Raw genomic sequence first — 27,732 nt, forward strand, 5'->3', positions numbered from 1 at the left:
CCCTGTGCTATAATAGTAGATGATTTATTGGTTGGAGGCAATGGTGAAGCAGAGCATGAGGAAGCCTTAAGAAGCACACAAAATGAACTTAAAGTTCAATCCTCTGAAGTGCAAATTCAGACTACCAGAAGATACATATGTAGGTCATTTATTTACTAGCACTGGCTTACGACCAGACCCGTCCAAGCAAGCAACCATTCTTGAGATGCCAGCACCAGGTAATGTTCAGGCACTACAGCATTTTCTTGCTGTGGTCAACTATTTAGGCAAGTTTATAGCAGAATTCAGTGAGTTGACAGCACCTTTCATAGACCTGATACACAAAAAATGCTCTATGGTCTTGGTTGGAACAGCAACAAAAGGCATTTGAAGACCATAAGCAGAAAATTGTCACCCCACCTACATTAAGATACTATGATGTCAAGAAACCAGTAACTCTTTCCTGTGATGCTTCACAATTTGGTTTTGGTGCAGTTATTCTTCAAGAGCGCAGACCAGTAGCCTATGCATCTAGAACTCTTACCCAAACTGAAATGCAATATGCTGAAATTGAAAAAGAACTTTTGGCAATAGTATTTGCATCTTCAGAGTTTCATGATTATATCTATGGTCAAGGTATTCAGATTGGAACTGATCACCAACCTCTAGTTACAATTCTAAAGAAGCCTATGCATTCAGCTCCAGTGAGATTACAAAGAACGATGCTCAGATTGCAAAAGTACAACTTCAAAATGGTCTATACAAAAGTCAAAATTCTTTATCTGTCGGATACCTTGCCCAGATCACCCAGAAATACAACAGAACAGCTTCATGCAGATAATTTTGACTTTGGTGTCGTGGAAGAGCATAATTTTTCTATCATGAGACTTGATGAGCTGAGAGATCATACAAAGGCTGATACAATTTTGCAAAAGCTCAACCACTGCATTAATGTTGGATGGCTGTCAAAGCAATCTAGTGTACCACTTGAAGTGCAAACTTATTTTCCTTATAGAGGTGAGATGTTGATGAAAGATGGCATTATTTTCAAAAGTCTTAGAATTGTTGTTCCTGCTTCCTTACAACATGAATATATCCAGATTTTGTATCGGGGTCACCCAGGTTCAGAATCTACCAAAAGAAGGGTGAGAGAACTAACATTTTGGCCTTTTCTTGTAAAAGACATTGATAAAGTACTTTCTTCTTGTTCGACATACAATAGTACTAAACCACATTTGCAAAAAGAACCACTTCAGCTAAGTTCCTGAACTACCTTGGTCAACAATAGCCACTGATATATTCGAGTGGAACAATCAGTATTATTTAGAGTTGGTAGACTCTTATTTGAACTGGTTTGAGATTGATTTACTACCTAATTTAATGTCCACTGCTGTTATCACCAAGTTGAAATAACTTTGTGTGGACTACCATGGACTGAGAAATGACATTTTTGACAATGGTACTCAATTTATTAGTCAGTTGTTTCAGAAATTTGCAAAAGAATGGGATTGTGCATGTTACCAGTTGTCCAGAATATCTGGAGCCGAGATCTTACTTCATAGAATCTGAGGACGTGGAGTACAGGATAAATCACAGACATCTTCCTGTACCAGAATCAATATCACAGCATTGTTCCTGTGATACAGACTCTAGATGTCAGAGTAATCCAGACAATGTTCCTGTTGCAGAATGTGTTTTAAATTCTACTTCCATTCCTGATGATATTCCTAATGTCCGTAAAGTTGAACATTCAGCAGAGGCAGTCCCAATTGCTAGACCTACTTCTAATTTCTATATCACATGATTTGGTCATATTTCCAGACCTAGTGTGAAATACACCGCAGCCTGGACATAACTGTCTATATGTATTTAGTTCTGTATAATTGCATGACAAAGAATTATTTGTATTGATTGCATGTCAATTAATGCCGTCAATATTGCATGACTAACTTATGTGTGTGTTGTACCTTTAAGAAGAATTTCATGGTTGGCATGTGCATATAAATAGAAAGCCAGTGCTAGCTTCACTGCCATTTTGACACTGCAGCCAGTGGGTGAGCATGTATGAGTCTAATACCTAGTTTGTTTATAAGTTTATCTAAGTTAAAGTTATTAAGCCTCAATCCTGATGTGTTCCTACATAATAAAGCTGCTTGAACAGAACCCACAAAGACTCATCTTATGCTGACTAGACAAGAGACATTGCCAATTATAAAAATTAAATGCATTAAAATTGTAATATTTGGATTTTTTTAATGAATTTATTATTGATTAGTTTAGGCATAAACACATGTTTTAACACAAGGTTTATAAACATTTGTAAAATATATATGTTTTCTGTATTTTAGGTACAACCCGGGAATGGTTCTTTAATTATTTATTAGATAATTCATGTAAATAGTAATTGTAATTGGCTCCTCCCTACACTATTCCCATATTAATGGGAAAGGCAGGAAGTTCAGAATTATATTCTGATGAAGTCCTTTTTATAGGACAAAAGTGCTCAATTAAGGATTTTCTGCACAATTAGTTTTCTGATTACTGCCTGATTCTAACATTATTTTCAGTTGAAGGAAGCATTAGGTTACATAGCATGCATCCCAAAGATATGTAATTCCTCTATTTAAATGAAGTGTTACTTACACTTTAAACTACACTCTTCTACCTTAGAAAGGAAACATGTATTTATTTACAATTTTGGAAACTCTAGCTATGTAATTCTGGTATGGTAAGTAACAGTTACATATATAAAATATTTTATTAAAGCAGCATAACAACGATCCATTTGTACTTTTCAGTCTTTTGATTATGCAGAGTCACTGTATGAATTATATTTTATCATTTGACAAATTTGGAGTTGTGAACTTTAGCTCAAAGGACATGGAAGTTTCATTAGCTATACTCGTCTTGATAACACCTACACCTTGCAAACTTTTTTCTGTTCCTGGCTGCTGCCATAAAACACAATACATCTGGAGTTTGTTACATCATAAGTTGCTGAGATGGAATAACTGTCTCAACTTCCAAATTCATTTTACTTTGAGAGAATGATGAGGATATTGATGTGCTAGTAATACTATCAGAGGAATCAGTCCCATCATTGCTCATCCGCATTTTATCAAGGTGTCATCAAACATAGGCTAGAAATTCATACAGAAATATCATAACAAGCAAAGACCATTGACATAGTCCCAGGCAGCACACCAGATGGTCCTCATTCATAGACATTAGTTGTACAGCAGTGCAAAAGCTTGTTCAGTATAATATACAACACAAGAAAATAAGTGCATACATAGATAAAAATTATCATGAGCAGGGAAGTGAGCACATTATGATATATAAATGATACAAATAAAAAATATATTATGATTTAAGGACATTAGTACATGGATTACACAGCCTGCATGCCCATGCCAGTATGAATAAAAAGAAAGAAAATAAATAGCAGAGCAATGCCTTGAAGATGTTTGGACTTCTAGCAGCATTAGTTCACCTTTCCCACTTCCTCTGCTGACCAGAATGCGGGTCTTCACAGGCATAGAGCTCATTACCAATAGCATTTTATCCACCTTATCCTCACAAATAAGTGAATTGCAGACCACTCATGAGTGAACTGGATATTGGTTAATGTATTGCAGCCACATGCTTAATCTCAAGGAATGTGCAATCATCTCATTCTTCTGGATTCCAAGAGATGTGTAGCTCTTATCATCCTAGCTACAAGACATTTCAGTGACCAACTAGGGAAAGTGTGGGTAAATCTCAGGTTTCTGTTCATGGATAAACAGCAAGTTCCTTGCCATTATGCTGATAAATGTTGATGAGCATATATGATTTCACAGGAGTAATCAGAGCAGACCTAGCACTATGCTTTATTTGTACAGCAATACCCACTTCCCTTAGGTACTAGGTGACATTGACTGCACTCCAGTAGGTACAAAGTCTCACCTTTTGCCCCCCCCCCCAAGGATATATTAGAAGGAAAGGTTATCATTATCTTAACTGCTTCATAGTCTGTAATGCACAGAGAATAATTTCCAGTGTGTGTGTGTGTGTGTGTGTGTGTGTGTGTGTGTGTGCGTGTGTGTGTATGTGTGTTTCTGCCTGTCTGTCTACCTTTCTATCTGAGAGCCTGTGTGTGTATCTGTATGTGGTAAGTGGGGCATCCAAATAGTTCTCTGATTCTTGCATTTGGTGTAAGTTAGTACTGCATGTCCATTTCCAGCACTATTTTCCTGAAGGTCACTTTGTTGGAAAGTGCTGAATCATTGCTGTGTTACATTTCAACATTGCTCATGCTCAGAAAAGGAACATTACAAACCATGGAGTGGGGCTACTAAGGCATGGTTTTGATTCTGGAATACATCTGTAGGTTGCTGCTAAAACACACCTGATACAACCAGCAAGTTATTTGTAGTCTGTGCCATGCTCAACAATTTCATATTTGTAGAATCTACATTGTGTCTATGTGATTGCATTATAATATTTATTTACATTGCCAATAAATAAATAAATAATATCCATTAGTGAAAACAGCAGAAGTCAAAAACAGTCATCATCATCAGCAGGATGAGTTATTTTTAGTTAGAATCCTTGGGCAGTAATGGGAGCAACAAACTTCTGACAAAGTGGCAATATCTAGTTAACAACTCTGAGCTATGGTGCTTTTTGGGTAACACAGTAAATGTGATGCCTGAAGCATTTCCAGAAGGCTATGCTGGTCAGATCATGGTCTGGTTTCACTATGTAGTAGATATTAGCTTAGCACTGCATGGAATGAAGGGTGCTGTCTCTGTAATGGTACTTGGTGACAGCAATCATTTCTACCAGTGACACAGATGGAGGTGCCAATGTGTGACTGTCTTCTGGTGCTACTATTTTTCAAGAGGGAGCATGCCTTGATGACTCCTATGGTAATGATGGCATTATAGTCTGTGACATTTGTCTACTATAAATTTTCTGTTCAGAATGTCCATGGCACCTGATCTCCTCTGAAGGGAATGATGTGTTTCTTCATGACCTGGACCCAGATGAAGTTTACTGATTAGGGATTCCATACCTGGACACAGGTACTTATATTACCTATGACGGGATATGTTAGGGAATCTAACAGCTCCTGTCATGACTGTTGAATGTGCTCCAAACAGTGACAAATGTACACTCCTAACCTGTGTCTGTATCCTACCCTGGTCATGGACAACACTGCCTGTCTGTTTAGACATGCTAACAATGACTATCCTATGGAAGGATGTTTGTCATTGTAGCAGTGTGTACGCTAGCATAGCCTTCAACAGACTTTTCTTTTCATGAAGTGTCTCAGCTGTGTTCTCATATAACAGGGCAGCATCAACGTGAATGCCATAAAATGCATTCACCACCTCCATCATGTATTGCATGGAAGTGGATTGTTCCTAGAGCATAGTTCCATGCATCTATTAATTAAGGCCCAATGTTGCACACAGATTAGGGAGCAACTGCACTGTTTCATAGCAGCAGGTTTCCCAGTGCTGCCAGATTATGGCGGGTATCTCCCATAGCAAAGCAAGCATGGGGTGAAGGAAGCAGCCACCCTGGGTGGAAAGTATTAGGGGTCATGATCAACAGAGGTTGATCAGTCTTCAGTGCAGTGCATTACCAGCATTCAAATTTTGGTATTCCATCTGTGATCAAGTGCTGAATGCTCAATGTGTAGCATAAAGTATAGCAGCTGCTTGCTGCATTGTAAACAAGCTGTTTTCTACAGTTCAAAAATATATATTTTTTCAGAACTGAAGTACTTCAGCACTACTTCTTTAGCTTGAACTGTATCAAAGAAGAATTTTTTTTTAAAGATGAAGTGCTTTTGTGCTCCTTTTGTGGTTTAAAGTACAGCAGCTGCTTGCTACAAATACAGCAAGCAGTCTGCTGTAGTTAAAAAGGAAAGAGATTTTTTTTTTGCTCCTCAAATTAGAGTTGATGGGGAGGCAGATTGAGGCACCAGAATTGCTAGCTGCATCTGTGGGTATTCCCGTAGAAGTCACAATGCACAACTCTAAAACTAATGTTTCAGCCACAGCTGGAGTAATTGTGAGACTGTGAGATACAACAGATACTCCCACACAGAGAATGGAAAGCACTGAACCAGTTCAGGTAAAGAGACTGCAGTATCTTTACGCAAACACACACACACACACACACACACACACACACACACACACACACACACACACACACACACACACACACACACACACACATGCACGCATGCATGCTCACACACATACACACACACACACACACACACACACACACACACACACACACACACACACACACACACACTCACACACACACACACACACACACACACACACACACACACACACAAATGCTGAAGTTTTATTTATTTATTTATTTGTTTTATTCATATTTGTTTACTTGGGTAATGGATTGACCTCAGTGAACCATTTGCAGGCATACAGTTTGTGAACAAGATCACATGAGAAATTAACAAAACATATTTAAGGGACAACAATATGCTAAAAACATATACATATTTACAGATACTTATGCTATGGAGATAGCACCATATCATTATACAGAGATATAAAGACATTAGGATTGGCAAACATGAATAGCTGCAGAAAAGTATTCTTCTTTCGGCTTTTCCCAGTTAGGGGTCACCACAGCAGATCACCTGTCTACTCATGATTGGCAGTGAAGTTTTACAGTGTCAAGTTGCCAGCCCAGCACCCAACCTTCCACAGAAGGCACACTCATGCCTAGGGTCAATTTTAGAGTATCCAATCCACCTACAGCATGTTTTTGGGATGTGGGAGGAAACCGGAGCACCCGGAGGAAACCCACGCGACCACAGGGAGGACATGCACACTCTGCACAGAAGGAACCCCAGCATCAAACCGGAGAACCTCTTGCTGTGAGGCAGCAATGCTAACCGCTGCACCACTGTGGCCGATATCATGGGGAAAAGAATTAAAAATGGAGAGAGATAAATGCTGAGGGAAGGGTAGTAGAAAGGAAAAAAAGTATGAGAGATGCAAAGAGAAGAGCGAGGTAGGATAAATGAGAGGTCATAAGTGAAAGTGAAACAATGCAAGATGAGATAAGGAAGCATTAAATAGGGATAAAGAGGTGTGAGAGAGCTGCAGAGTTCATGTAATGTGAGCTGTGTGAGTGCAGCTGCACTTTGAGTGAAGAGGTGTTCCATGAGCAGTTGGCTAAAATCGGAGTATTTCTGGATATCTCTGATTGAGAGAGGAATGGAGTCCCATAATTTAGATGCTAGGATGAAGAATGTATGGTCACTGCAACAAAGTTTATTTTTTGAGAAAGTAGGGTGGGTTGAGTTTAAGAGATAACATTGAGATTATATGTGAGGTTTAGTGATCCAAGTAGGAGGTTGGTTCTCAAATGTACTGGGAGCCATTTAGCTTTGGCATGAGTTAGGCAGTGGTGTTCATTAATGGGGTAGTTAGCAATGAACTGGTGAGGCCGCAGTTATAATGGGTAGTTCATATCTGAGTTGAGATAAGAGTATTCCTTTGTTGATGGTAGCTTTGGCTGGCTTCAACAGAAGCAATGATAGCTTGTTTGACCAGAAAAGTAGTGTGTTGATTTTTACTTTTACTTCCCACCAAGGAGTGAGACAAATACCAGTGTTACTAATGTCCTCTGATTCCAGCACACCTGAATATATTTGAACATCATTGCCAGAAGGTGCATATTAGCATCTTGCCCATTCTCAACCATTTCTATAGGTCACCCATAACTGTTTCTACTTGTGAATGCATAACATAGAGAATGCCATAGTGAATACCAAAACTATGCTGCAAGAGTGTTTATGTGATACACAGAAGAGGGTCTAAATGCATCCATTTCCCTCTTAGGAAAGCTTACTATTTGAACTTTTTGACCAACTACTTAACAGTGACTCTGTGCTGCTACTTTTGCGTAAAAAAAGTGTTTTTTTATTGCTGTTTTACAAACTATACTGATGTATTCTATCATTCTTAACCTTTTTTTATTATATTTACTTTGTATTCCTGTGAGATAATCTGTAATGTACATATGCAATGTGTACTATGTATTTGTATTTTTCTGGAGCTTTTCTCCCCAGGGCTCCATTGAAAATGGGCTCTTTGTGGTCCAGTTGGACTATCCTGGCAAACAAACTGCAAATAAAATAAAATAAATAAATAAATTGCTGTATGCTGTTAACCTACTCTGTCATTTAAAGAGACAAAAGTGGACTGAGTCAGCCAAGAAGGAACCTTCTGAAGATAAATCCTGTTACAACTTCTCCCATTGAAAAAAAATCTTCCATCTCTGCAAGTCTTGTGGACTCTGGCAATCCACCTTGTGTGGTGGATTTCCCTTTCAGTCTTCACTGCATTCTGCTTGCCATGGTTAGCAATACTGGCCAAGTATTAATAAAACTAACTCATAACTTTATTGTGGCCACCAAACATATCTGTGTGCTACAGCACAGACAGCTGCATCTTGTCTCTTAATGGTTAGTCTGCAGTTCCTCTACCCATCATCCAAAGAAAATGAACACTGAATGCCTCCAGCAGAATGTTGTTCTCAGTATAACTGATATCTTCAATATCTTTCTGCCTTTCCTGTAGGCATACCAATTCCTGTTAACATGTGAGGAAAACAAGGATGAGAAATTAAACCGAGGTCCAGTCTGCTGGAGTTGGTGGTAGTTCAAGTGGCAGTAAAAGATTGTATGGCACCCTTCAAAAAGAGTAAGGGAAGTTCTCTAATGCCCTGGCCAAGTTTTGCCTAGTAGAAAAGAGGCCACTAGTCTAGTGGGACTAACTTGGTCAACAGGATAAATAAATAAAATAAAATAGAGTACATGCTTTGAATCATCTATTTACAGGTTTTGAGAATGTACTTGTTTCACACAGGTGCATATTCATATTATGAAGGACTTGTACCTTGTGCTACCCATAAAACAGTCTTCTGATATGGCATGGTAAAGGCTCCTCATACAACGTATACACCAAATGCAGGCCTTACATGTTATCCTATAATACCAAATAATTATTTTTGACAGAGGATAATCTGCAAAACACTCTGCTAATCTGGCATGGTAAAGCCCCACCCAAGCAGCAAATTACAGCATGTAGGCCTCACACATTGTTATGAAATACCACATAATATTTCCTGACAGCATAGCCTGTAAAATAATCTGCTAATATAATATGGTAAAGTCATCAACAAACAGCATATCAACTGCTGCTGTAGTCACTTGAAACATAAAAGCAGAGAGGTCAAGTGCAATAAATCATTATGTTAACACAAACACATGTCCATAGGAAATGTCATATTTTCTATTATGCTTCTGATATCTGAGTAGTTTACTAGCCACCTGGCAGTGTAAACCTTGGCTCTGGATGATTGTCACTGTGGAGGTGATACCCCGACCCCATGTGAAAAATGGGAAAAAGGGGTTGAGGATGGATGGATGGGTTTGAGTAGCTTACTGAACAGAAAATGTGTTTCTTGCAACCACAATCCATATATCTACTATGTAAACATTTACACGGTACTGTTTCACAGTAATGCATGACACATGGAATATAATTGATCAAAAAAGGCAATGCCAAACTAAACTCTACAAAAATAAACTGCAATTTGAGACCACATAGGCAAATGGGGCCTCCTATCACAAATGGCTATGGAACCATAATGTGCTGCATATACTTCAAGTTCTTAAAGTGTTGTTGAATTCCCAAGACTGATGCAAAAGATAGACAAAAGCATTTGTTGTACAACTAAGCAGTGAATGCTTGTGATATATGGGAATTTTGATTGCATGTATTTATGAAAGTTGTTGCAATTCTGGTATACTCTTGACCATTTGGTTGCACAAATCTTACAGTTTTGCATGGGTCTTTGCATGTTATGCGATATCTTAGGTCAAATAAACCATGAAGGATGATAATTTACTTATGAATAATTCAGCTGTAATGGAATATGCTGCTTTTGGCAGACACACATATTCTTATGGCAAGAAACTTAGTTTCATTATGAAATATACCAATGACAATGAAGCTGTTACTAGAATTATAAAACGAAATTGGCATATACTGACTATAGACCCCCTACTGTAGAACTAATAGGAAGGTGCCCTAGATTTGTTTATAAAAATAGTTCTAATATGAAACAAGTTTTGTGTAAAGAAAAGAAACAGTGGGTTAGACCGAAAACAATGATGACCTTTGGCACGTTTCCATGTGGATCCTGTAACATGTGCAAAGTGATAGATGATGTTAAAAGTTTTCATCACCATACATTAGACTTTGAGTTCTTGCCTAAATTTTATGCTACTTGTAATAATACCAATCATATATACTTAGCTACATGCACATGCAGTAGCTGTTTCTATGTTGGAAAAACCTCCAGAAGGCTTAGAGATAGAATTTATAATCATCTCTATGATATTAAGAATATCAACATGAAAAATGCTTTGGCAAAGCACATCTCTTGAGTTTCATACACATGCTTTTAGATTTAAAGTATTACAGCTAGTTTTTGTTAGTCAAAGAGGGGGTAATAGCAATAATTATTTGGAATGTATAGCACTAAGTTGGATTTTTAAGCTAAGAGCACATATTTCCCCTGGTCTGAATTCTTTCATTAGCATCAAACCAGTTTTGGAAGCACGACATTTTAAATGAATTTAGTGTTTATGTTGTCTTTTTTATTTGAGCAGTTCTAAGTTTTTTCATCTAATTAACTGAGTATTATTAGCTACCATAGTGATGTTTGATTTTAAGCTGTGGAATCTGATGTATAAGTGATAATTATTTAATTATTTAATCAATTACGTTAGGAGTGTTATTTAAACTGTAGGTTTTATTTTTGTAATTGAGATCTGAAGAAGCGTGGTTTCCACGTGAAAGCACTCATCTGTTTGTTCATTAAATTGCTTCTATTTTGGATATTTCCATTTCATGGTGGTCCTTCCATGCCTGTTTTGTCATATTGTGGTTTTTATCTTGGACCGGACCTTTGGGTAGCTCTATACATTAGTTTGCTGTCAAATAAACCATCCAAATTCACTTTTTTCTTCTGTTACTAAGGCTCTAGTGAGACTTGCAGATTTTTGAAACACATGCTATTTCATTGGACTAAACATTATAACTTTGACAGCTTTATATTACAGCACTTGAACACACAACAGTTCATTTCTGTAGAATTCAGCTATAGAGATGATATTTTTTTCCTTTGACAACCTAACCATTATGGTTTATTTGAACTGGTAAATTTCAGCATATTCCTTTTATGCTTTTTGAGCTCATTTACCTTTTCTGTAGCCGAGGTACATGAGGAAAAACAAAAAAAAACATCTCATATACTTGTAAGTCATGTGTCTTAGCGTTGCACAGCAGTAGCATAGTCACCTTAGGTGCAGATGGCTGAGGGTCTGCTTACACACCATGCAGATCAACGTCTGGCACTACAGTAAAGCATTAGTGGATACTCCACTCCAGCGTGTTCAGCCTTTTGGATGAGACATTAAACTGAGGTGCCATCTGCTTGACTTGGTGGTAGCTTAGGTGGATGGTCAAAATTCTATGGCACTTATGGAAAAGAGTAAGTGTCCTTTATTAAATACAATATAAAAAAAAACATTATTTATATATTAACAAAATGTACAAATTTACATATATATATATATATATATATATATATATATATATATATATATATATATATATATATATATATATATATATATATATATATATATATATATATATATATATATATATATATATATACACACACACACACACACAACACACACACACACACACACACACACACACACACACATACATTTCCATTTTTATACTATTTATCATTGTTCTTATAACATCTTCATTGTCACTTGTTCGTAATTGACTTCCGCACTTCTTCCACAAACATAATCTCATTTTTCACAATATATTTGCCAAATTCCATGTCCCATTAAACAAAATTTCATTCAGTCTTTCAAATAATCCATATGATTACCTTCCTTTCTCACATATTCTTTCTTCTTGATATATCATCCATACATAATCATATTCATATCTATAGTGTCTGTCATTAATATTCTCAAATGTTTTTTCACAAAACTTTTCCCTGCGATTCCCCACTATTTTACATTTTGAAAAAAAAAACATGCTCTGTTGTATCTTGCTCCCAAAATGTAAACACAATCTTTCAACTTTCTTTTTATGTGGCATATTCCCTTTTACTGGTAACTTATTTATTACTGGTCATCACAGAAAATGTTGAGACTCTACTATCTTGGTACACTACTTTTTCCTTAGTTTAGTGGCATTAATCACTTCTACTCATACATTTTCCCATGGATTTACATCCTGATAATGTTTTGTTACATTATTATACCACATCTTTCTATCTTTCTCTAAATCATCAATTTTTATTTTCCATGTTAGCATTTCTTTCTTGATAATTTTAAATTTTTTTCATTTACATATTATTTTTTCCATTTCCTTATTCTCATCATCTCCCAAAATATTTATACTTATATTTAAACTTCCTCAATGTTAGTTTCGTATTCTCTTCATTTACCCACTTTAAAACTCTATACAAGTTAGAAGAACCAGAATAAACAACTGGATTTAGTAACTCCAATCCCACTCCATCTTCACTCATACACAACACAGTTCTTTTCACTTGGTTTAATCTTGAGCCCCATTTGAAAGAAGACACCAATTATACAATTTCCTTTTTCATATTTTTCTGGGATCATATAACTATTTGACATATAGGCTATTTTTGTCACTGGCACAGAATTCACCAAATAAACATTTTTCTTAAATACTAATCTATATGTCCTCCATAAAAGATGTATTTGTTTAATTTTTTTATCAATACCCCATTGCATCATGATAACATAATTTTCCCAAATGTTAGCCCTAACAAAGACACTTCATTCACTGAAAAATACACCCCCCCCCCAATTTTTATCACATCACCCAAACCTTTACATTTATCTTTAGTCAAGGTCATTACACTTCCTTGAAACATCCCTTCATCCATATTTTATTCTTAGCAACTACAACTATATTGTCTGTGTATGTCAAAACTATTTGAGTCATTACCTCTGTTTGTATTGTATATCTAACATCTTTCATTTTATAAGGTATGTTAGTCACTTTCACATTCATTACCAATGCAAACAATATTATACTAATGTGACATTCTTGCCTTATACCACACATCGTGCATATTTATTTTCTTAGCCACTCATTCACTAACACTCTCAAGTATATTATTTTGATATTCTGACATGCAGTCTCCTAATTCAGTTACCTATTCCATACTTCTCCATACCATCCCCATAATCATCATGTCCTACTATATCAAATGCTTTGCTAATAACCTCTGCCCTAAGTTTCCCATCCTCCCTTGAATTTATTTAGTGCAATGGGTCTCCATTTTTATATCAATCTTCTCATCTTACTTCCGAATAAATTTTAATATCTCACTATATAACTCTTCATAAATTAACCTTTTCTTCATCCAGTCATATAAATTTTAATATCCCACTATATAACTCTTCATAAATGAACCTTTTCTTCGTCCAGTCATATAAATTTTAATATCCTGCTATATAACTCTTCATAAATGAACCTTTCCTTCATCCATTCATTTAGTACATTTACAATATACCCTCTTTGTCGCGCCATTCATTTCTTTTACATTCAATACCCTAGACTATCTAGGCCTGATATTGAATCAGCATTTACTTTCCTAACTACTTAATCCAATTCACTAATAGTAATTTCTTTTTCAAATTCCTTTTTAACTCATTCTGGATATTTTACTTTCCTTCTTCTCTTATTTTCTTTATGTTTATCCTTATACATGTTTTTCACATGCTATAACATAATACTCATAATTTGGTCTTGTGTTCTTTTTACCTCTCCTATTATGCTTTTCTTTTTCCTCATTATATTAAAATCCTCCTATAATATTTTCCAGATATGCAGATACTGTCTCCCTTGTAAATAATATCAGTGTCTAATCAGTAATGCCTTAACTTTTTTTAATTTCTTTTTTATATATTTTTTTCTAAATCATAATACTCACTTGTATTATTTTCTAAATTCTCTAATACATTTATATGCATCTTTCCATACTTTACTTTCTCTTCCTTTCTTACATCATCCTGCCATTCAAAAAAAAATGTTTTATGCTTTTTATACTTGTTATATACAATCCACCATTTATACCAGTTTTTATAGAAGACCTTCTTGGTTGGTTATATGATTTTTCTATAACTCAGATACTTCCCACTCTCCAGTTTTATCACATAATTTCTCATTTATTCTTTTTATTCCCTGTCCTATTTTAATGTACTCCCTGTCTTCCATCACTTCCATCTATATTGTTAAATGATCCGAAAAACCTGTCATAACTGTAACACCAGCTGCTGTCCCCAAGTTTTCTGATAATGCAAAATAATCCTTTTCAGATGCAAGTGTCTCAATTCTATAAGTCCATTGATTTTTGCTCCTCACAGCTAATTTACCACATGTTATCACTTCCTGTATTTTTTCAAATCTTTCCTTTACTTTTTTCATTTATCTCTCAAATCAGTTAAGGTCCTCTGCAAATATAACTTACATGTTAACTACTAAATAGTCTAATATTTGATGAAACAGATTACTTCTTTCCTTGATAATTATTTATGCATATAATGCTACAATTCTATAAACATATTTGCTTCACCTCACATCCACAACAGTACACCTACCCATCCTTATCAGTGTTACATCTTGTATTTTCACTGTGTTTTTTATACAACACAGCCACTTCAGAAAAACATTCACTTCCTACATTCCATATTATATTTCCACTAAACATTTTTTTCTGTTTGCAGTCTTTCTTCACTTGTCAGGAATATTACGTCCTCCAACAGAATAACATCCAAACCACATTTTGTACACCATTCTAGTATCCCTGCTCTTCTTTCAGTGTTAATAATACTGCACAAATGTACTGTAAGTACTCTAGATTTGCTTTTTCCTTCTTTTTAAGTTTAGGGGAATTATTTTTAAATTTTCTTTTTCTTACTTTTACTCTTTCCTCTATTTAATAATTTTCCCATGCTTATGTACAAATAATCCTTGATTTTCAGAACCAGATTTTGTACTGGTTAGAACTTCAAAAATATTATTAGTATCAATCCATTCTCCTGACCTTTCTTTCTGCATGGACTATCTCCTCAGTTTTCCCCTTCCATATTGTTTCTTCTTCTACAGTTTCTTCTTCACCTGGTTCACCCTCTCCTCCAGCCTCTTGTTGTACTTCCTTGTTGATAGATTATTAAGTTCATAGGTGTTTACTAGGCTAATGATAATGGGCATTTTTAAGCCTAGCCATGCATCCCAAATCTCTTACAAGTTCTGGTACCCTTGATGATTGCAAGCAGGCTCTTGGGAGGTAAAACATTTACAAATAAGAGCATAGGAGATAAACCATTGACAGGCTATTTCTGTTCTTTAGAGACATTGGTGCCAAACCAGTGATGAATGTCCAGTTCCCTATCTGACCGTCCATGTTATACCTGAACTGGTTTAGGGAGGAACTCTGCTTCACATGGCTGGGGATGTTTTTTTTTTCTCTTTCCCTTAATGTTTCATTATTTACTGCTTGCTCTTGACAATCCTTTTAAAAGTGACCCTTTATTTATACAAACTGCATTTGGGCACACACCTTCTTGCGATATGTCCTTTCTCTCAACATTAGGTACATTGTACCTTGTCACAATCTCTAATTAAATAAGAAAAGTCTCTACAAAACTACACGATTTAGACTGTTCAGCATATTTTATGGTCCCTCTATGACCAGCCAGAAAAATAACACTTGTCAAGGGTTTCACTGTGTTAGATTTCAAAATAGCTTCCAACCTCCACCTTCTATTCCAGTTTTTCTCATCGCTAACATTCAAAATATTTTCAACAGTTTCACACAAACCCTGCGTGCATTTTCCAACATGGTCTTTTACCAGTTCATCAGTTCTAAACTACAAAGTAGCATTTTTAACATATAGGTTACTAACAGAAAACAAATAATTTTTTCACAGATAAATGTCATTATTTTTCTTATGCAGTTCCAGAAATGTCATCATCAGTTTATCAGTTTCAAGAGTTAAGTCACAAAAAGTCTCTGTTCCAACATTTATAAAAGTCTGGATTTCTTGATCTCGAGCTTTAAATCCCAGAACCAATTGTTCGATACATAATATCTGTCTATTAACAGTGTCATATTTTGTTCTTATTCTCACAGTTCGTCTTCTCTTATTTATATAAATAGGTGTACTTACAATTTGTTACTGTTCTTCTTTTTTTGCCTGCTATCTCTGCTGCATCTGTTTTAGTTACTACATTATCTGCTGCCACAAAATAATATACCTTTTCACTTTGTTGCTGGTTTCCTTTCTTACTTTCTGTCACTGCTGCATAAATTTTAACTGCTGAATTATCTGGTGTCACATCACCTGGTTCCTTTTCCACATCACAATCCTTAGCACTTTTGAAAAAGGTATCTGCATCTCACACCATGAAACAGCAGAACTGTCACCTGGGTCATTCTGATAAATTATTTTTAACAGAACATCATCTGCAAGCCTTCCTGTCATTAGTTTTTATCTGCACCACTTCAACTGACACTAACTTCTTTCTTCATGGAGACAGCTAAACACTACTCATTTGTAACATCCACCACACAGGAACCTTTGTTTGCATTCTGAAGATCCATATCAAACATTTTTTGTCAGAATTTTCACTTTCCACTTTCAAATTCTCTATAGCTTTTCTCTCCTCCTCCATGCTGCTGCTCCGTTTAGTGCTCTTCCCTGCTGTGGTAGGAGCCCTCCAGCACCATATAGCAGCTCCAAAGAGTAGGGGAAGATTCACAATGCCCTGGACAATTTTGAAGCCTCTACAATAATGCTGTCCAACAGTTTTAAGTTCTTGCATGCTCTGAAGCCCAAAACCATCTGACATCATGTCCTAGGAGCTTCATTAGGAACAAAGTTTTACACTTAAAATAAAAAGATTGCAAAGTACAGAAAAACAAAATCTTTTTAACAAATACATTTATCTTTTCATAGTTAAATACTAGACTAGCTGCCTTTGTGGGCCATTTAAGCTTAGTCAATATCCCTCTCAAATGTGCAAATCAAATTCTGTACCTTGTGTCACTGAGGTAAACACCTTAACTATTAAACCAACTTTCACCTTATAAGCTATAAAGACCAATGTACAGCAAAAGTGAATAAATAGCAACATAATGTTTAAAGAGGCACAGGAAGTTTGCAACTGGCTAACCAGTAAGCAACATCAATACCAAATTATTAAATTAACTAATTAAAAGGGGGAAAAAACATTTAAAACTTGTGCATATTAAAAGGTACTCCTGTGCCAGCTTGCCATGATATTTTTGCTGTTAATTGAAATCCAGTGAGGACTGACAAACTTGATATGTTTCTTACAAAGGGTCTGGTTGTATAAAATGTAAAAAATGGCACTGACATGTTAATGCCTCCGCCAAGGAACACTTGAAAAAAAAAAGACCACTTAGTGGATTTTAGGGGATGAATGCCTACAAGCTGAATTTGCTCATGTTACTGAAAAAGGAATATGTTTATTCTTTCCTGATATTTTCATGGCTCCACATCATGCATGTTGGTAGGTGGCCACTGATGACATTAAGCATAGCATCATTATGTTTTTATTCCAGTTATGTATACTATTATGGCCCTAGACTTTCTGGATGAGTCATAACTGAGATCACCTGAGTGACCCCTAAGAGGCACAGTGCTGGATGGCAGAAGATATTGCTAGTGAGGCTTTAGCAAATATTGAAATTTCCCATAAAAATATTTTCTGATTTAGCTTTCATGTTAGCCTAGTGAATTATTTTATTATTAGCATATTCATCTTTACTGCACTTAAAACGTGTTTTTCATTTTGTCCTGAATGTTGGAAATGTGCTTTATTTGCTCAAAGCTATTTTACTTTTGTAACTCCTGTTATCTCTGTTATCTCTGTGCTTATATGGCCACATAGTACAAAACAGGCACAACCTTTTGTTCTTGAAACTGTGTTGTTATAAGATATATTTCTTTTTTTTTACTGAGGCACAAATGCATTAATGCATTAAAATTTTCTACTTCTCATTTACTGCTACTCCATGATTTCTTACATTGTAAGCTGCTGCATCTTTATCAAAACCATAATCCTTCAACCTGACAAATCAGTAGTTATTTATTTATTTTTTTAATATGATCAGTCTCAGGTTTAAGTAACCTATAAACCTAAGTAAGTATATATAAAAACAAGTTAGTAATTATTCTTGGTGCTGCATATATAAGTAATACACTACTGTATAAGAAAGTAACAGTTACAATCTAAAAATATTGTGCTCAGCTACGTGCATCGATACCATTTATTTTCTTAACAGTGTAAAAATATTGCACCACACTGTCCACATGCTTTTTATATCCACTGCTGACACTGGCAAGATCGGTGACTGCCTATGTAAGACTGTGGTTAATACCTGTTAGAAAAAGAAAATATTTCTCCATGTCTATGGTATGCCATCCAGGAGGTGATACATTCCTCTGTGAAAGCATATGAGAGGTTAACCATAAAGAGAATGTGTGTCTGGGGGCGGGGGGGCTTTCCTTTCATTGATTCCAAGGCAAGGAAATTAAAGTTTTATAAAGGACAGATAGTAAGAACTATCCTAGTAAATAAACCATATTGGAACCACATTACAGGCAGAAATCACAAGGGTGAGTTAAACTTCAGGCAAGGCTGAACTTTACCTTTTAGGCTTTGAGGTACATTTGTTTAGTCATGAATGGAAGTGTGTGGCTGTATGAAGCAATGATTACTGAAGGCTGAGTATGTGAAAAACTTTGTATGGCACCTAGCATCACGGCTGTGGATTTTTATGTTTGATGGTTAGATCATTTGTGGTAATCCAACTGCAGAGAACTCTAAAATCTGCTGTAGCAATTTAGTTAATTGTAAAGATTTATGGACTTTGCTTGTAACAATCTCATGTGCAATATTGTGTTTATGAGAGGCAGGTCCACTGGGAAGTATTTAATGAATAAAGAGAAGAGGAATGGTACCAACATGGGACCTTAAAGACTGCTGTTTAAAAGAAAAAACAGTGTCCAGACAGTACTGATCCAATAGGACAGTCTTTGTAAGTTAACTGGTAAATCAGCCAAAGGCCTCTTTAAAAAATTAGGCATTAAGTAACTCTTGAAGAAGGATTTGTTATTTGCATTGTCAAAGACCTTATTTCTGATAAAGAAATTCTGCTCCATTCAGCAATCATTGTTTTGTGTTTGAAATTGTAAATGCAAGTACCTGTACTATAGCTTGGGTGGACTCCATGTTGCTTTGATTAAGAATATTGCATGTCTGTATATACTAAAAGTATCCAAGCTAGTAAATTAAGTTACAAGATGAACACACACACACACACACACACACACACACACACACACACATGAATGCACACACACACACACACACACACACAAACCAAAAAGATACAACACCAAGATACAAAAAAGGTTTGTTCTCAGTAAACTGGTTTTACTTCTACCCATATCTTCATCAATGCTAATTAAATTATTTCAAAGACAGCCCATAAATAACATCATTCACATCACATGACTGATATTGAGTTTGTAAATGTGAATGTCCAACTCATTGTATACAATATATATATGCACACAAGAACATATCAATATCCATAATTACATTACATTTTAGAAATATAAAATAATATAAATACTGTAAATGAATAGTATCTACAAACTGCAATTAATCCAGGGAAATAAGGAATCAGTGGAGATAATCCAAAAATTCTAGTAACACTTCATTAAACATATTGATATTATAAGCCATATCATCAAGCCTTATGAAAGTGAATATTACCCCTTGATGGGCTAAAAGTATTTGCATAAAGTACTATGTTGCTTTTTCTATCTAACATCATTAAGGTGAGTGCAAATTCTACCCTTAAAACCATTCTTCATCTGGCACACAAAAAATGAATGACATTTACAAAAACAATGTAAAATAACATTTCTTGTATCACAAGAAATGTATCTTTTGATAGGACAGATTTGATTATTGGGAAAGTCTGAAGGGGTGGGACCTCATTTTTCAATGGTGGCATGGGGAGAAAAGCTCCAAATTACTACAATTTTTTTAAGGAATAATAATTGTACAGTCTTTGAAAAAAATACAAAAAACAAATACAGTTTAAATAATTATACCAAATTAGACATAAGATGAAAACATTGGTTAAGAATAGATATAAGTTATATAGCAATGCTTTAATAGTTAGAGAACATTTGGCCTGTTTATAGCGAAATTAAAGGTAAGTTAGTATAATGCAAACACGAATCGCAATACAAAGCAGGAGAAAAGCAGGCTTATGGTATATTTAGAGAGAAATTCAGAGCAGAGAAATTGACAGAAGTAAGGAAGTGAGTGAAGAAGGAAGAGTAAGGAGATATAAGGTATGAATAGGTATTTGTTCACATTTAGGGATATAGTTTATCCCTGTTTTTAGCAAGAACACAGCCGACGTTTGGCTAGGAAGACTTTCAGAATGGTTTTGAAGGATGGGAGGGAGGATATTGACCTGATGAATAGAGATAAGGAGTTGCAGGCTTTAGCAACATGGTAGAAGTACAGACAAAGTCTAGCAGATTTGATAGGTTTGTTGACAGACTGGAGTTTTTGGTTACTGAATCTTAATGATCGAGTAGGAACATAAATGTATAAAATGTTATTCAGTGCTGGGCAAACAGATGGATTCTGGATAATTTTATTGGTGGTAAGAAGCTGTATATATGTTAGTTGATGGGGTAGTTCTAACCAACTTACTTGTTCTAGTGCTATACAGTAGTGGGTTCTGAAAGGGGGATTTGCTGTAAATTTTGCAACTTTTTTATAGCACTGTTCAAGTTTTGATTTTTTTGTGATGCCTGAAGGCTAGTAAGGATGGAAGCACCATAAAGACATGTGGGGAAGGAGGGGTTCCTATCTCGTGATCGAAAATTGTAAACGGCAAATGCGTATTGAGCAAACCCGATTGGTCGAAATGTTGAAACGTTGCACGTGTAACATGAAATCACAGTAGGGAATATCTTCCCCTTACTTCAATGCAGTGCAATCTCGGAGTAGGAATATTTAAGTAGGGGAGTGAGGGGGGGTGCAGTGTTTAGGTAAGTATAGTTTTTTATTTTTATTTTTTTATTGCATTTTTGAAATTTCAAACATCGCTCATATGGTGTCGATCATATGGTGTTCGATGTTTGAAACTTTTGAAAACATAATATAGACCTGGAAGGAGATAAATAGTGGCAAGCACAGCAAATATACACCATCAGTAGTTTTCGATGAAAATTTTTTTATGCAATTTTGTATATGCAGGTCAAATTTAAGATTATCTTTCACTATCACCCCTAATAATTTGCAATGACAAGAGACTTCAATGGTTGCAGTATCAAGAGAGATGACTTTTCTTTTTCATATGGAAGGGATTTGGGAAAAAGTTTTTTTTTTTTTTTAGGGTTGAACATGAGTTACAAAGCCCTTTTTCGGTTACTGTTAAAGCTTCCTGACTATTTGGAGATGTCCCACATTGTCAGATATGTAGGTAAGTGTGGAGTTATCTGTGTACTGTATTAGGGAGGCATGTTGTGTGGATGTGTGGAGGGTGTTGGTGAGAATTTTAAAGAAGAGGGGGACCAAGGATAGAGCTATGAGGTACACTGGTAGTGGCTGGGAGTTATGGAGAGAGGGTAGAGTGCCATTTTATTGACTAATATCTATTGGATAGGTAGCTTTTCAACTACAGAAGTGTGGGCTGAAAGAGATGTAATGAGGACATTGGTTCAAGGCTTTAAACAAGTCTTGAGGAGATTTGTTTGCTATCTGTAGTTTTATTGCCAGTATCTATATAGAAATGCAGTGTTAGTACCATGGGAAGGATGGGACCCATGTTGTATCCTGCAGGAGTTCCTCCTGCAGGAGATAGTTTATCAATTGCTTTCAAACACATTTTTCAAGTATTTTGTGTGTGTGTGTGTGTGTGGGGGGGGGGGGGTAAGATTGCTACAGGTCTGAAGTTAGCAATGTCTGTTGAATTTCCTCTTTTGTGCAGAGGGATAATGTGTGATTTTTTCCAGAGAGAGGTAACATGGGATTCTTGGATTGATCTGTTTATAAGGATTGAGATAGTCAGCTGCTATTTTAAAGTATTGACTTGGAAAGTCTAAAATATATTTAGAAAAAGACCATATACAACACACACAACATCCTCTAATGCAAATAGGGGGTGGACACAAAAGTTCTGCCATTTGAAAGATTTGTGACTATTAAAAAAACTGTGATGAATTCATATTCTGCATGTAGTTGAACCTACCACCAGTGTCAGTTACTATCTTGTTAACAATGTTATTTAAGTTTAGACCAGTATTTTGTATCACCGTTGAGACAGACCTTGAATCTGACCCATAGGCAGTTACAAGTCTAAACATGTTTTCATTGTTGTGTTTTGTGTGTCAAAAACATGGCATAGTATCAGCATGGGATCTAATGTATTCTAATGTACCAGGACTGCATTCTTCTATGTCTGAACGTAAATATCAGATCCTGAGCAAATCAGTTGTAAGCATCATCTAAAGTACAACTTCTTTTCATTCTCCTATGAGATCTATTGATTTATTTATTTATATATGGTTACCAAGATAGTACACTTATCAATATTGACCAATTACAGGTTCAGCCTGGTTAAAATGCAAAACATTTCACAAACAAAAAACACAGGAATGTAAGCAATAACTGAGTAGCTCAGATTAACTACACAGAAAAGCAGTGAACAAGCACAGTGCAGTGTACAATCAAGTGGAATGTAATGTGCACTCTGTAGAGAGAACATCATTATTTGAAAATAGGTTTATGGTATAAATTGATAAACAGTGATCATTTAGCAGTTTTTTTTATACAAATAAATAAAAAAAGCAGTATTTCTGAGAAGAGCCCTAAAATAAAATGTTAAACCAAAACAATTAGCCTCTACATGGCTGTTAAACTCCCTCAACTGTTTGTTAATGCCATCCAATATGATCCAAAGGTCATCTAAATAACACCTCCACATATTGACCTCTTTAGAAAATGGATTTGATTGAATGGGTATATATTTTACTTAAAAAATACAAAAAAAAATCCTGTATCAGTAGGTGTAGAAGTTCGCCAGATAAATGTATCTTTTAACTGAAACACTTACACTTCTGTGAAATTGTGCAGAACTGATATAGCAGAGCTATTTATCTGGATGCCTTGGATTCTATAACCATCTGATATACCTAACTGAGATAAGTATACTTTTTTGCACTTGTTTTGCAGTGTACTGTGTTTATATACTTGTTTCATTGTTTATTGCTGCCTCTGTGTGTCTGCATTGTTTGTTTCTCAGGGTTAATTCAGTAGCTAGTTTCGGGTGGGGGGTTGCTTTCCTTTCTGTAGAGTCAGCCCACCTAAGGTGTTAACTGTTGGCCAACACTTCTGTGTTTATCTGATTGCATGAGGTATATTTTCTCTGTTGCACTTCTAGTACAAAAGTCTTACATTTCTGTGACATTGTGGTTGTAGCACTTGTGCTTCAGCCCAGTTACTTTACATTTAAGAAGATTTTTGTGGTCTATACTCTTGTGGACAAACCCTTACTGAAACCATAAGTCTGCCCAAGTATTTGGAACACTATGTCTGGACAATTCCCCTCACTTTCTCCTGCTAACCTGGTTGACATGGGCATACTGAGACAGTGTAGCGACTGCCTCATGTTTACGGACAGCCCTCTTCTCCTAGTACATAATTCTTCTACTTGCAAGAAATGCATCTACATCAGTAACCTGGCATCCATGCTCTCTCTCGCCACAGTCAGTGCTGCTGACAAAGACGAGATTACCAGGACAAACACCATACCACTCACATCACATAGACAAGCACAACACACATCCACCTATGCAAGGATCCTCAATAAAAACTTACCTAAACAGCAGAGACCTCCAAAACAGACTCACAAACATTCCACACACAACACCAAACACTTCACATACAGCAGACAAAACACCAGTGTCTCACAAGCACAGCCCATAAGGCAAAACAATAAATCATCACAGCCCACAAAACACAACAATAAACCAAACACACTAGCAATTGGTGGCTCAATTGTGAGACACACCAATGTCCCCCTTACCAGGCTCAACAAGGAGAAGGTCATGGTCAGTTGTTTGTCTGGTGCTAGAATCTGCACACACTTAAGTCTCTCCACAACAATTACAAGTATGACGGTCATTACCTATGTTGGTGTAAATGACTTGAGAAGTACCTCCCTGGACTATATGAAGAGAGACAGGATAGAGCTTTCACAGTATGTGTCCCAGGCAGGTATGACCCTAGCCCTAAGCAGCATCCTACCTTCACCAAGAATGATACCACAATACCAACAAAAAATAATCAAGTTCAACAATTGGCTTAGTTTCTGGTGTCATTCCAAGGGGATCAAGTATCTGTCTGACTGGGATGTCATGGCTGACAGGCCTCGACGATTTTTCAGAGATAGTCTCCACCTGTCACCACTGGGATTCCGGATACTGGCCAAGGTCCTCACCTTCCCCATTTTGCCTTTTTTAGGCAATGTCCCAAAGACAAATCTTCCAATATAAAAGGTCTGTAAAAATAAATTAAAGGTCATGCTACTTAATGTTAGTAGCCTTAACCTGAAAAGACACTCACTGGAGGCTCTCCTTCCACTGCAAGTTGTCAATGTCTGTGTGGTCACGGAAACTTGGTTCAGGGTTGTAGACAGCACCTCTGCCTTACCAGGCTATACCTCTTTCCACACATTCTGACCCCAAAATGTGGTCAGAAAAACTAAGAGTGGTGAAGTCTCTATCCTCATTAGTGACAGGCACACTTCCAGACTGGTTTTCCAGCATGATGCACTAGAGCTACTCCAGGTGCAACTGACGGTTGGCAAGACATCCATCCAAGTTATAGCCAGCTATAGACCCCCCTCCATGACTCAGGGCACCCACTCCTCTTACCTGGATCTACTTGACTCCATCAAGGTACCCGCAACACCCTGATCCTTGGTGACTTCAATGACCCCACGATAGACTGGGTGAACTATTCCTGCACTAATGCACTCACTCAATAATTCTTTGACTTCAGCAATTCTAATGCACTAGACCAGCTCGTATCATTCTCCACAAGGGGAGATAACATTCTGGATTTTGTTTTCACCAACATGGGTGACCTCTGCACCACTCCCATAGCAAGTTCCTCCCTGGTGAGTTCAGATCATAAGACTGTCTCACTTGAAGTCTCTATCCCAACCAATCCCTCCCCCAGCTGGAATCAAGCTAAAAAACTTCTCAAAAGCTGAATACAACCTCATAAGGGAGGGTATCAGCAGCTTCACACCACCACCACCCTCAGAAGATGTAGATGACTATGATGAACAGTATGCCAGTGCAGTATACAAGCATCTGTATAACTGCATGGATTCAGCCATACCCAACAGAACTAAAACTTGCTTCTCAAGGAAAATCAAACATGTTTGGTGGACATCCTCTATCAACAGGCTTTACAACAAAAGGAAGAAACTGTTGTCCAAGGGTAAAAAGGAACAAATTCCAAATTGGAAAAACTACCTCATTAGCCTCAACAAGTAAATTAGATCACTAGTGAAAACCTCGAAAGCCAGTTATGAATTGAAGCTAGCCTCTGAAACAAAGGGAAACCACAAAGCCTTCTTCAGTTATGCCTGAAACCTCCATGGCAAGGCCCAGGTTTGTTCTGAATAAGTACTTAACAGCATCACTTACACTGATCCTGTTGACTTAGCCAACCTGCTACCAGATAGGTTCAGTGCAAACATCATCCCCCCGTCCCCATCATCCCCCCGTCCCCATCAAAGACCCTTTTGACATCCCCAATACTTGTCTTGCACCTCATATCTCCATAGCTCTAGTGTCAAAGGCCCTATCCAAGGCAAAGAACACAGCTGTATCCCAGGCTGTATTCTGCACCATCTCCAGCAAGAACTGGCTTTGCCATTGAGCACCCAATTCAACCACAGCCTAAGTACAGGCTTCATTCCAGCAAAGTGGAGAACAGCCATTGTCATCCCCTTCCACAAAGGTGGTACCACTACTGACCCTGGAAGCTATCACCACATTAGCTTGACAAGTCTGATCTGTAAAGCCATGGAGCATATTATTATTGATCTCATAAACAAGGACATAGGCAATTTCCAAGCACATGACCCCACACAGTTTGGATTTGTCAAGGGCAGATCTTGTCTGTTGAACCTGGTTGACTTATTTGAGACTGTCACCAAGGCCCTAGATGAGGGAAAGTCAGTACATATAGCTTACCTTGACATGGCCAAGGCCTTTGACACAATTCCACATTCAGGCATCATCAAGAAACTAACACAACTTGGCTTAAACCTCTGTCTCATCAGGTGGGTGGCCAACTGGCTCATCGACAGGACTCTCAAGGTTAAAATAGGTACCTCCATCTCCGATAGCAGACCTGTCACTAATGAAGTTTCCCAGGGATCTGTCCTGGGACCCCTACTGTTTGGCATCTACTTCTCAGAGGTCCAGGCAAAGACAAAAGGCTTGTGGCTGACCTGTGGATGACTGTAAGTTGGCTGCTGTCATTGACTCCCCAAATGATGTTAACATACTGCAAGAAGGTCTCACAGCAACTAATGACTGATGCCAAAGTCATGGCCTCAAGCTAAATGCAAATAAATGTATCATTGTACCATTCGGCAAAAACTACTGATTACCACATCAACAGCAACGCACTAAGCACACAACCTGTGGTGAGAGACCTAGGTACTCAGGTTGATAACAATCTCACATTTGACCATGATATAGAGGCAGTAGTCAGAAAAGTCTTTGACTTGGTTCATCTCATAAGTAATGAGATTGCATCCAGGAAAAAAGGAGGTTATTACCTATCTATGCTCCTCCCTCATTAGACCACAATTTGAGTATAATGGCCCGTTTTGTATGAACTTCTCAAAACATCTGCAGCTACTGGAAAGGCCACAGAAATACCTCACAAAAAGAATCCATGGCCTCCAAAACCTGTCCTATGTGGACAGGCTCAAATCATTGCCACTATACTCAGTATGGTACAGATTGCTCAGAGGTGATCTGTGTCTCCCCTACAAGGCAATCTTGGACCTGCCTAACTAGAGATGCTCCATATCCATAAGTTTAACTCCTTGTGCATTACCCACTCAAAAGTCCTGAATCTAATATGCAACATCAGCAAAACCTGCTGTTGAGACAGGTTTTTCTCCCAGAGGCTGCCCCATGTCTGGAATAGACTTCCCATACACTTCAAACAGAATACCTTGCTGACCCTCTTCAAGCGCAACCTTAATGAGTGGATGGGAAACCACAAATTTGTCCTAGGGCTTCCACCTATGTCCCTCATTGACACGGACAACAGGTGAGTACTGCAGATTTTTTGGGGGGATAAACAATTGGCTAGGCTTGTAAGGGCCCCAGGGCAATTAGCCTAGTAACCTCCTATGATCCTATGAAAATATTGGTGGTTGGAGAAAAAACACATTTTGGTC

This window comes from Protopterus annectens, chromosome 1.part1, assembly GCF_019279795.1.
Source record: "Protopterus annectens isolate FY-2018-M chromosome 1.part1, PAN1.0, whole genome shotgun sequence".
Taxonomy (NCBI): Eukaryota; Metazoa; Chordata; order Ceratodontiformes; family Protopteridae; genus Protopterus; species Protopterus annectens.